The sequence below is a fragment of the Octopus sinensis genome, linkage group LG29, assembly GCF_006345805.1.
Source record: "Octopus sinensis linkage group LG29, ASM634580v1, whole genome shotgun sequence".
Taxonomy (NCBI): domain Eukaryota; kingdom Metazoa; phylum Mollusca; class Cephalopoda; order Octopoda; family Octopodidae; genus Octopus; species Octopus sinensis.
The window spans coordinates 1,134,155-1,146,654 of record NC_043025.1 but is presented as its reverse complement, the minus strand read 5'-3'; positions in this window follow the sequence as shown (position 1 = coordinate 1,146,654).

Here is a 12,500-nt window from a genome sequence, read left to right as displayed (position 1 = left end):
ATTTGGTTTGCTACACGGGTTTACCTCACGGATGCTTTTTAGCAAACGCCATCTGATGCATGAGAGAGTTCGATGCAGCTGCCCTCATCTGCACCTCCTGCCGTGAAGTTGGTTCATCCGGGACACCTGACAGGAAGAGATCCAGTCCTACTTTAAAGACATCCGCATCTACACCATGCAGGTCCCTCAGGTTCTTCGGGAGGACATTGAAGAGCCGTGGGCCTCTGAAGCCCAGGCTATCACAATATCTTGTCCTACATCTTGATGGCAAATTTGGAGTCCTTGGTACTACGCAGTGGCGTCCGGTTCTGGCGTTTGTGTGACTCTCGATGCCAAAGTCTGGGACAAGACCTTCCAGGATCTTCCAGATATATATTATGGCATATCTTTCTCGCCTACGCTCCATGGAATAGAGCTTTAATCTCTTGAGTCTCTCCCAGTAGCTCGTATGCTGCACAGAGGCTATCTTCTTCGTGTAGCTTCGTTGGATCGCCTCAAGTTCTGTGATCAACTTGACACTGGATGGTGACCATAGCTGAGAGCAATAGTCAAAGTGGCTTAGGACAAGTGTCTTCCAGAGGACCATCATGGTTTCTTGTTCTCTTGTTCTAAAGGTTCTAAGAATCCATCCAGCCAGCCGTCTGCATTTTATTGTCAGTTTAGCAACATGTACATGAAAGGTCGCGTCATCACTCATGTGAATACCCAGGTCACGCACTGATTGTGCCTCTGGGATTGCAATCCCTCCGGGTCCAGTGTATTCATTAGGTATTGCATTCAGTTTTGCTTGCTGATAGTATAAAGCTGGAAACTTTTCAGCATTGAACTGCATGCTATTCTTTTCAGCCCACTTGTATATTTCGTCCAGCTCACATTGCAGGTGCTTAGTGTCTTCAGGGTTCTGTATTGCCTGTGAAACTTTTGTATCATCTGCATAACTTGAGATCGTGGCTCTCCGCGTGGCTGAGGGCATGTCTGAGAGGGCCATTATGAACAGTAGTGGTCCCAAAACAGTGCCCTGTGGAACACCGCTCACTATTTGCGTGCTAATGGAAGTGGCCCCATTGGCTGCTACCACCTGACTTCTATTCTTCAGAAAGTCATGTAGCCATTCTCCTAGTTTTCCAACTATGCCAAGATCACGCAGTTTGTGACATATCATTCCATGATCGACTTTATCGAAGGCCTTTGCGAAGTCGAGATATATGACTTCCACATTTGAGTGGTTGAGCAGTTGTTTCAGCACCCAGTCATAGTGCTGCAGGAGCTGAGTTAAGCAGCTTCTTCCTGGTCGGAAACCATGTTGGGTGTCAGGCAGCAAGTCATTTTCTTCAAGGAAGGTGATTAGTTTCCTTCTGACTATTCGTTCCATGACCTTGCTGATGTGTGAGGTCAGAGAGATAGGTCTGTAGTTCTTGGCCTCCGCTCTGCTACCTCCTTTATGAATAGGGCATATTTTACCTTCCTTCAGTTTTCTTGGAAGTTTGCCAGCTGCAAGGAAGCTCTGAATGAGGAACTGCAGTGGTCTTGCTAGGACTCTCTTACATACTTTTAGGAGGATTGCCGGGAATCCATCGGGGCCAATAGCTGAGTCTGTTTTCATTTCATCTATAGCCTTTATTACATCGTCTTCCTTTATATCGATGTAATTTATCGTCGCCGCCTCTGATTCTATATCTGCAGTGGTAAAGAAGTCAATTGGATTGCTGATTTGGAAATGCCCAAGGGGTGGGGTGAAAACACTCTTGAATTGTTCATTCAGTATTTCACTTACCCTCATTGGTTTTCCTGTGAGTGTGCCATCCTTTTCAAGGAGTGGCCCTATCCTACAGTGCACTGTAGCTGTTTCTTTGGCATACCTGTAGAAAGCTCTGGGGTTAGTTTTTATGTTGTCTGTAGCCCAGGCTTCTTTGTCTGCTCTCTCCTTCTCATGGGAGAGTTGCAGACAATTTTCAATTTCTAACAGTTTTATTTTCAGGCGGGACTTTTCACTGCTTTCAATTTGTTTGTTTAGGCGATTTGAAATTTTTGTACGCCGTCTCATTAAAATTTTCCTCTCTCTGGGGATTTTGTTCTTGTGTACAGCTCTACCATGTTGTGATCCGAGAGTAGTGTCGGTGTCACTTTCACATTATGGATGAGATCCATATTATTTGTGAAGCAGAGATCCAGTGTGTTACCTGCTCTGGTTGGTTGGAGTATTACTTGCTCCATGTACAGGGTGTTGATGAGGTTCAGGAGGGACCTCGCCTGTCCTCGTTCACATCTTGTCATTCCTGGGAGAGAAAGGCCCTCGGGCCATCTGACATTGGGTAGATTGAAGTCTCCCAAGAGAAGTACACTTATGTGTTGTTCTAATGTGATTAGAACTTCTTCTATTTTTAAAAGGCAGTCCTCAAACTTGCCCATATGACTTGGGGCATCTGGAGGGCGATATGTAGCACACACAATTACATCAAGTTGCCTGATGTGTACAATTAGTGTGTCACACACCGAGTTTGAGTATGACAAAATGACCTGGGGTGTGAGGTCCCCACGGATGTACGTAGCAACTCCTCCATGACTCCTTTCTTTCCTGTCGGTCCGTAGTACAACATACTGTGGTATGTGTAGTTCCGCATCTGCTATGTCCGGTTTCAGATGCGTTTCTGTGAGTGCTATGCATAAGGCTTGATTGCATGCGACAAAGTCTCTCAGGAACGGGACTTTTGTCCTGTTACTGTGTGTTAGTAGTCCTCTGATGTTCAGTAGGAGCATCGAGGTGAGGTGTATGCTGTTGCCGGTGGTGTCCACCCTGGGTCCATCTGCTGTGGCGGTCTTGTGAACTGTGGGCAGTTCCATCTGCGAGCCTGAGCCTGATGGAGCCAGGTTAGCTGATGTACAATCTTTTGTGCCATGCACAAAAAAGATTCCTGCTCAGCAGCTGCCCTTTCAACAATACGTTGGTGGTTTGTGGTACGCACCACATCTGCGTACCTCCGTTTTATATATATGTATATATTTATATATTTATATGTATATATTTATATATACATATATTTATATATATGTATAAATATATATATGTATATGTATATATATATACATATATATACATATATATACATATATATATATTACGGAGATGTACTTGCATAGCAAGTGACCTGATCTGATATCGTGTGCTGGAACGAAAACAATTTCAGCATGGAAGGTGTTTATAAGCCATTTAAGAAACACACAAAAATCGTTAGATCTCCAAATATTTTCGTCGCTTTGAGACGGTGACCTGTTCACTGACAAAGCTTCATATATATATATATATATATATATATATATATATATATATATATATATATAATAGAAATATTAAAATTACTAAGTCTCTCTAAAAGAGAACAACGGCAGCGTTCCCGGAAAATAATAGTTATCGCCATACTAATATGGCATTCTTATAAAAATAAGAATAAAGCTGTCCGCTTATTAGCTCCATGAGGCCATCGCCTTAAGTTAGCTATTTGATACACAAACTGTATCCATATAACCTTCGAACAAGGGAGGTCAGTCGCTCCACACTACTTGACCGGCAGCTACAGACGCGTTTCGGGGTATTGCCCCTTTTCAATGCAGTATAGCCAGACCAGTAGGTGTCGCTTCTGACAATCTCTGTTCGAAGGTTTTATTTACCTAGCTTCGGTCAAGTAGTGTGGAGCGACTGACCTCCCTTGTTCGAAGGTTATATGGATACAGTTTGTGTATCAAATAGCTAACTTAAGGCGATGGCCTCATGGAGCTAATAAGCGGACAGCTTTATTCTTATTTTTATAAGAATGCCATATTAGTATGGCGATAACTATTATTTATATATATATATATATATATATATATTGTTACGAGGGGGACCTCCGAAAACTGTACGGAATCCCTCAGACAGGCCCGACTCGATCAGCGAATATTCCCGCCACGGAAACTCGTCGGGGAGAGGAGAGGAGAGAGACACAACCGCAGCAAGGCAACCGAGACACAGAGATACAACCGGAGAGAGACACCAAAAGAGGCAAGGCAACAACTGGCAACACTGGCTTACATTCAACAACTAGTTTATATGACAATCAATGGTTACAACATCAAAGCATTTAAGGCAAACAACAAATCAATACATCATACGGGTATACCACAGATCAAAGCATTTAACAACATGCATGTAACAATATAACAGTCCGGAGACACAAGTCATATACAGTATTTCAAAGGTACACGTTACGTCACAGTCCAATCAGAACCCTATAATCGATACATTATACAATGTTCGTATCACAACAATTCACGTTACAGTTCAAAGTTCATTATCGTCTACATCAGAGTCCTTCTTTTTCTCTCTTCTTTTCTCTTTCTTTTCTTTTACATCGTAACACGTATCAATACAATTAAATACCCTAATTCCTAATTGAATCGCCAGCGTCCCATTATTGCACCTCCATCTCTCCGTACCGCTAAATCCAGCCTGCCAAACTCCTGCATCCCATCGCTCGCTCCCAAGATTCTCTGACGACCGACTCCCACTGCCCAAAACCTCACTTCCTTGTCCTGACTTCCACTCCCTCATCTCCCTCTGTCTCTACCGCTTATAGCCTTTCTATCTGCTCTCTGATTCCTTACTCTATCTCTATCGCCTGCTGCCTATCACCCTCTCATTACAGCTCTACCATACTCTCTGCCTGTCCTTCTCTGCCCCCTCATCCTCTCTCACTGCTAATTCTTCCTCACATCTGTCCCTTAGCCTTATACTCTATCTCTCTCACTACTTTTCATCTCTCTGCCCCTCATCCTCTCTTACTGCCAATACCCTCTCTATCTGCTCTAAGATTCCTTACTCTATCTCTATCGCCTGCTGCCTATCACCCTCTCATGACAGCTCTACCATACTCTCTGCCTGTCCTTCTCTGCCCCCTCATCCTCTTTCACTGCTAATTCTTCCTCACATCTGTCCCTTAGCCTTATACTCTATCTCTCTCACTACTTTTCTTCTCTCTGCCCCCTCATCCTCTCTTACTGCCAATACCCTCTCTATCTGCTATAAGATTCCTTACTCTATCTCTATCGCCTGCTGCCTATCACCCTCTCATGACAGCTCTACCATACTCTCTGCCTGTCCTTTCCTTCAAGGGGTGTTTAGAACGACCTCTAATTCACCCGAAAGGGGTCGCAGAACCGATCAATCCACCTGAATCTGACAGGACAAAGTAGGTCGCCGTTTGAAAGCGACGAAAAGATTTGAACAAATTCAATTGAAATGTTGAAGTGAATCTAACGGTTTTGTGTGTTTCTTAAATCGCTTATAAACACCTTCCACGCTGCAATTGTTTTCGTTCCAGCACACGATCTCAGATCAAGTCACTTGCTATGCAAGTACATCTCCGTAATATATATATATATGTATATATATATATATATATACATATGAAGCTTTGTCAGTGAACAGGTCACGGTCGGAAAGTGAGGAAAAGATTTGAACAAATTCAATTGAAATGTTGAAGTGAATCTAACGGTTTTTGTGTGTTTCTTAAATCGCTTATAAACACCTTCCACGCTGCAATTGTTTTCGTTCCAGCACACGATCTCAGATCAAGTCACTTGCTATGCAAGTACATCTCCGTAATATATATATATGTATATATATATATATATATATATACATATGAAGCTTTGTCAGTGAACAGGTCACGGTCGGAAAGTGAGGAAAAGATTTGAACAAATTCAATTGAAATGTTGCAGTGAATCTATCGGTTTTGGTGTGTTTCTTAAATCGCTTATAAACACCTTCCACGCTGCAATTGTTTTCGTTCCAGCCCACGATCTCAGATCAAGTCACTTGCTATGCAAGTACATCTCCGTAATATATATATATATATATGTATATATATATATATATATATATATATACATATGAAGCTTTGTCAGTGAACAGGTTACGGTCGGAAAGTGAGGAAAAGATTTGAACAAATTCAATTGAAATGTTGAAGTGAATCTAACGGTTTTTGTGTGTTTCTTAAATCGCTTATAAACACCTTCCACGCTGCAATTGTTTTCGTTCCAGCACACGATCTCAGATCAAGTCACTTGCTATGCAAGTACATCTCCGTAATTATATATATATATGTATATTATATATATATACATATGAAGCTTTGTCATGAACAGGTCACGGTCGGAAAGTGAGGAAAAGATTTGAACAAATTCAATTGAAATGTTGAAGTGAATCTAACGGTTTTTGTGTGTTTCTTAAATCGCTTATAAACACCTTCCACGCTGCAATTGTTTTCGTTCCAGCACACGATCTCAGATCAAGTCCTTGCTATGCAGTACATCTCCGTAATATATATATATGTATATATATATATATATATATATACATATGAAGCTTTGTCAGTGAACAGGTCACGGTCGGAAAGTGAGGAAAAGATTTGAACAAATTCAATTGAAATGTTGCAGTGAATCTATCTGTTTTGGTGTGTTTCTTAAATCGCTTATAACACCTTCCACGCTGCAATTGTTTTCGTTCCAGCCCACGATCTCAGATCAAGTCACTTGCTATGCAAGTACATCTCCGTAATATATATATATATATGTATATATATATATATATATTATATATATATATATATACATATGAAGCTTTGTCAGTGAACAGGTTACGGTCGGAAAGTGAGGAAAAGATTGAACAAATTCAATTGAATGTCGAAGTGAATCTAACGGTTTTTGTTGTTTCTTAAATCGCTTATAAACACCTTCCACGCTGCAATTATTTTCGTTCCAGCACACGATCTCAGATCAAGTCACTTGCTATGCAAGTACATCTCCGTAATATATATATGTATATATAATATATATACATATGAAGCTTTGTCAGTGAACAGGTCACGGTCGGAAAGTGACGAAAAGATTTGAACAAATTAAAATGAAATGTTGAAGTGAATCTAACGGTTTTTGTGGGTTTTTTTAAATCGCTTATAAAATATAGTACTATGTTGTGTAATGTCTGTAGTACATAGTTTATGATGTATTTAGTATTTCCAAACAAGAATATTATTGACATTGATGTATATTATATATATATATATATATATATATATTATATATATATATATATATATATATATCACGTTTGTATGTCTGTTTATCCCCCCAACACCGCTTGACAACCGGTGCTGGTGTGTTCATGTCCCCGTAACTTAGCGTTTCGTCAAAAGAGAAAATAGATTAAATACTAGGCCTACAAAAAATAAATATTGGGTTCGAAATTCGCGAATAAAGGCGCTGCTGCGGCATGGAATATATATATATATATGTTAATATATATAATATATATATATATATATATGATATATTGTGTGTGTGTGTTTGTAATGTCTGTTTATTTCTCGAACATCGTTGGACAACGGGTGCTGGTGTGTACGATTCCCCGAACTTAGCGGTTCGGGAAAAGGGACCGATAGTTTAAATACTAGGCCTACAAAGTATAAGTCCTGGGGTCGATTTGCACGAATAAAGGCATTGCTCCACCATGGCCGCAGTCAAATGATTGAAAAATTAAGTGTGTAAAATAGAAAATAACCAGAAAAGTTTATATTCTTTTAACTACATCAGTAAGGGAGATAACTGAAAATCAACTTTTAGAGTTACTTCCCTTGACATATTAATAAAAGACATGACAGTTTAAGATGAAGGCGCGTTTGTTTTTGATGCGAAGGGCACACTTGCATTCGCGCAGGAAGATACAAACATACGCATGCAAATTTTCTGCTGTTCACTTTAACAAATAAACATTATAATTTACATTTAATTACACCCGAAAACTATGTAAAGTACTCACCATATCTAGTACTACCCTTTGGATATGATCAGGTTTTTATTTTGTTTTAGATAGTATATATGCGTATGTGGGTATATACACGTGTATATGTATGAATGCATGTATTTCTGTATATAAATATATTATATATATATATATGTATTTATATATAATTCATAAATTTATAATTTTATATATATATATGTAGGTATATACCTATGTATATATATATATATATATATATATATATATATATATATACATATATATATATATATATATACTCAAAAATGGAAGATAAAATTCCTGGAGGACTGGATCGATGCCCATCCAAACCACATCCCTTTCTTCGTCCTCACTGAAGCCCATCTTAGTGACCTCCACTTGGAAGCCGAGGTGAAATTTAAAAATTTCAAAGCCATTCGTGCTGATCGTGCTGGCAGAAGAAAGGGTGGGACTGCCATTTATGTTCATGATTCATTCTCAACAGAAGCTATGAACATATTTTCCAATGGATACTGCGAAGCAGTCGCTATATTCAGTCAAACCAACAACTTAACAGTAGTTGGGCTCTACAGACCACCCCAAACGCCCCTACCATGCTTCAAGGAATGCCTCAACACATAAAGTGTTTCATTCAGCAGTGTCAACCTGACAACATTTTAATGACGGGAGACTTCAACCTTCCCGGGGTTGACTGGTCTACAAACAGTCTGCCGCCAGGTTCTTCTCTCTCAACCCCTGACAGGGAGGCAGTGGAATCGCTTCTTGACTTCATGGATGATTTCTTCCTGTCCCAACTGGTGCTCGAACCAACGAGATGTCACAAAAACGTCTTAGACTTAATTTTCAGCAATCACACTGATACTATCCACAATATTGCAATGGAGAAAACTTTACTCTCCGACCATGACATGGTTCTCTGTGATCTGAGATTTCACCGGCCAAAATGCAAAACAAATGTCATCCCTCCTGTTCATCCATTTGACACTATGGATTTCCACAATGCAAACTGGGAAGCGATCAATAATGATCTTGCACAAGTCGATTGGTCCTTCACGCACACATACACACCCACTAACATCAAAAAGTCCTGGCAGTCATTTGTAGACACCATTACGAACATATGTGCAAACCACACCCCATTAAGATCTGCAAACAAATCTAAGTGTCGAATCCCTAGAAATAGAAAATATCTCATCAGGAAAATTAAAAGAATTAACAAAAAAAATCAACGAGCTGAAATACTGTCAACAGCAACACACCAAACTGACTGCCATCTCGTCGCTAGAGATTAAAAAACATAAACTCCAAAACAACATTATGTCTATCATCAATAGTCAGAGAAGAGCTGAAGAGGCCTGGGCCATTGAGAAGATCAAACTCAATCCCAAAGTATTCTTTTCATTTGCTAAAAAACACAGTCACTGGTTCTACTGTTGGCCCTCTGATTGATGAAAATGGTACTCTTCAAGACAATTCCAAAACCATGGGAGAGATATTGCAGAAACAATATTGCTCTGTTTTCAGCAATCCTGATATGACTGATCTGGTCTGTATCAGAGATGTTACTCCCCAATACACTTTATCGGACATAACCTTTGGTGCTACTGATGTCTCAGCAGCAATAAAGGAAATGAAGCATAAATCAGCAGTAGGTCCCGATAGGTTCCCTGCTTGTGTCTTGAAGATGTGTCAACACCAACTTGCACCCACTTGAGCCAATCTGTGGCGGAACTCACTGGATGCTGGATATATACCAGAAGACCTATCCCAGTTTGTATTCCCAGTTTTCAAAAAAGGAAACAAATCGCTTGCCGTGAATTACCGTCCAATCTCACTCAGCTCTCATATCATTATGGTATTTGAGAGAGTGCTGAGATCGCGTATGACTCACTTCCTTGAGAGTCATGATATGCTGAACTCCAACCAGCATGGATTCCATAATGGAAGGGATTGCTTGACGCAGCTACTGCATCATTTTGATGACGTTTTGAGAGCCTTGGGAGAGGGTTCCAACACTGATGTCATCTACCTTGATTTCAGCAAGGCCTTTGACAGGTTTGATCATAAGATCCTTTTGAGAAAGCTGTCTAATATTGGTGTCACTAGAAAGCTGCTACAGTGGATCAAGTGCTTCCTGTCTAACAGAACGCAACATGTTGTAGTCGAAGGAGTCAAATCCAGCCCAGCCAAAGTCAGCAGTGGTGTCCCACAAGGCACGGTGTTGGGCCCACTTCTCTTCATCATCTACATAAATGATATTACTGACACCATCAAACACAGTAACATCAGAACCTTCGCTGATGATTCCAAGCTCCAGAAGGTCATCAATGGCGTGGATGACCGAATAAGTCTTCAGTCAGACCTACTGGCTGTTGTCCAATGGGCGGAAAAGAACAACATATTGCTAAACATAGACAAATTCGAACTGATCCACTTTGGAAGGGATGACGCTCTGAAACTCCCATACTCCCTTCCTTCTGGAGAAATTATCATGGCGTCCAACAACATCAGAGATTTGGGAGTAACAGTGGACAGCAACATAAGCTGGGCTACACATATAAGCAGCAAATTTGACATGGCCCGCAGAATGTGTTCCTGGATTCTCAGAACCTTCCAGTCGAGAGATTCCCACACCATTATCCTTCTCTTCTTCACTTTTGCCCGACCCCCACCTTGTTTCGTCTCCCTACACGAAACAAAATATTATGAGAATTGAAGCTCCCCAAAGGTCAATCACAAAAAAGGTAGATGGCATGTCAGACCTTGACTACTGGGGTAGACTAGAGAAGCTGAAACTGTTTTCACTCCAACGACGCCGTGAACGCTACATTATCTGTATGATGTGGAAAATATTCCATCAGCACTGTCCGAATGATGTTGGCATCAGCTTCAAAATACATCCAAGGCTTGGACCACGTGCCATCCGTCCACAACAAAAATCTCAACAATACGGCACAATCATTTCATCTCAATTGGAACCGCTCTCTTCAACATTACACCAGGACACGTCAAAACAGAAACTGACCACACAAAATTCAAGAAGTCTTTGGACAAATTCCTTCCAACAGTCCCGGACAAACCATCCACACGAAGATATGTCTCCGCAAACAATAACTGTCTGCTCGAATGGGCCTTGGTGCCCAAATCCTGAAGTGAAAGACTTCGCCAGGTGGTGCTATTAAGTTAGACATGGCCTGGGCCAATACTGGCCAAAACCTTTCTAAGTTATTCTAAGTTATATAAATATATATATATATATATATATATATATATATATATATTATATATATATAATATATATATACACATGTATGTATATATGTATGTATATATGTATGTATATATGTATGTATGTATATATCTATATATATCTATATATATATGCATGCATATAACTATGTATATATGTATGTATATATATGTATGTATATATATATATATATATATATATATATATATATATATATATATATATATATATATACACATGTATGTATATATGTATGTATATATGTATTTATGTATATATGTATGTATGTATATATATATATCTATATATATATACATGCATATAACTATATATATATATATATATATATATATATACATACATACATGTATATATTTATGTATATATGTATATATTTATGTATATATACATGTATGTATGCATATATATATATATATATATACATGTATATATATATTTGTATGTATGAGTATAAGCGTATGTATGAGTATGTATGAGAAGGAGAAATTTTTTTTCAAGAATATTGTTTACTTTAATATTTGTGTCTTTGTGAAATAGATGTTGGTTGGATTATGTTCTTCGTTATCTTTGTATTAATGGCGGGGGAGAAGGATGGCGTTCCAGTGTCTTTTGTTTATTTTAACTCATAAAATTATGTGTAATTAAAATTACTTCATCAGTAAATGAAGGATTTAAAAATATCCTTCCTTCCCCCCATCCCCATCCACTCTAATACTCCAATATAAATATCTTTTATAGGTAATTCCAGCCTGAAGAATTCAATATGTTATATAATAATAATAATAATAATGATTTTAGTCAGTTGTCTGTTTGCTCAACAATATCAAAAATATGTTTGGGAAATTATTGGCAGATACATTCGTTTGCTTCCTGCAAAACTGAAAATTGAGAATAATTTTTTAGCCTGAAGAGAAGGTGTGGAAGGATGAGCGGGAGGAGAGGTGGTGGTCATGGGGAAGACTCTTGTAAAGGATTATTCCTGTTGAAATTAAGTAATGAGATTATTAACTGAAAATATGTAAACTTGTCTTGTTCAATTATCAATGTCCCTTAAGTGTTGCATTATCTACACAAGTGCAATCTCTGAAATAATTTGAAAACAGCTAAATTGAATTGAGAAGAAATAATTAAATTAAAAACAGAATACATTGATAATGCTTGTTCTTTTCTGAAGAATTATATTTGACAGAAGGAATTACACAATGTTGTTGTTTTTTACAATGCTGTTCAAATATTTGCTTTTAAATTTCTCATTTCTATATTAAAAAATATATAACACTGCTCCTAATGAAAACTGTTTATCTTGTTTTAAATTTTTTTATCTTGTTTTAAATTTTTAAATTTAAAAATCAAACAAAATGTATTAAGGGGGTAAATCGTAGTGACATCATG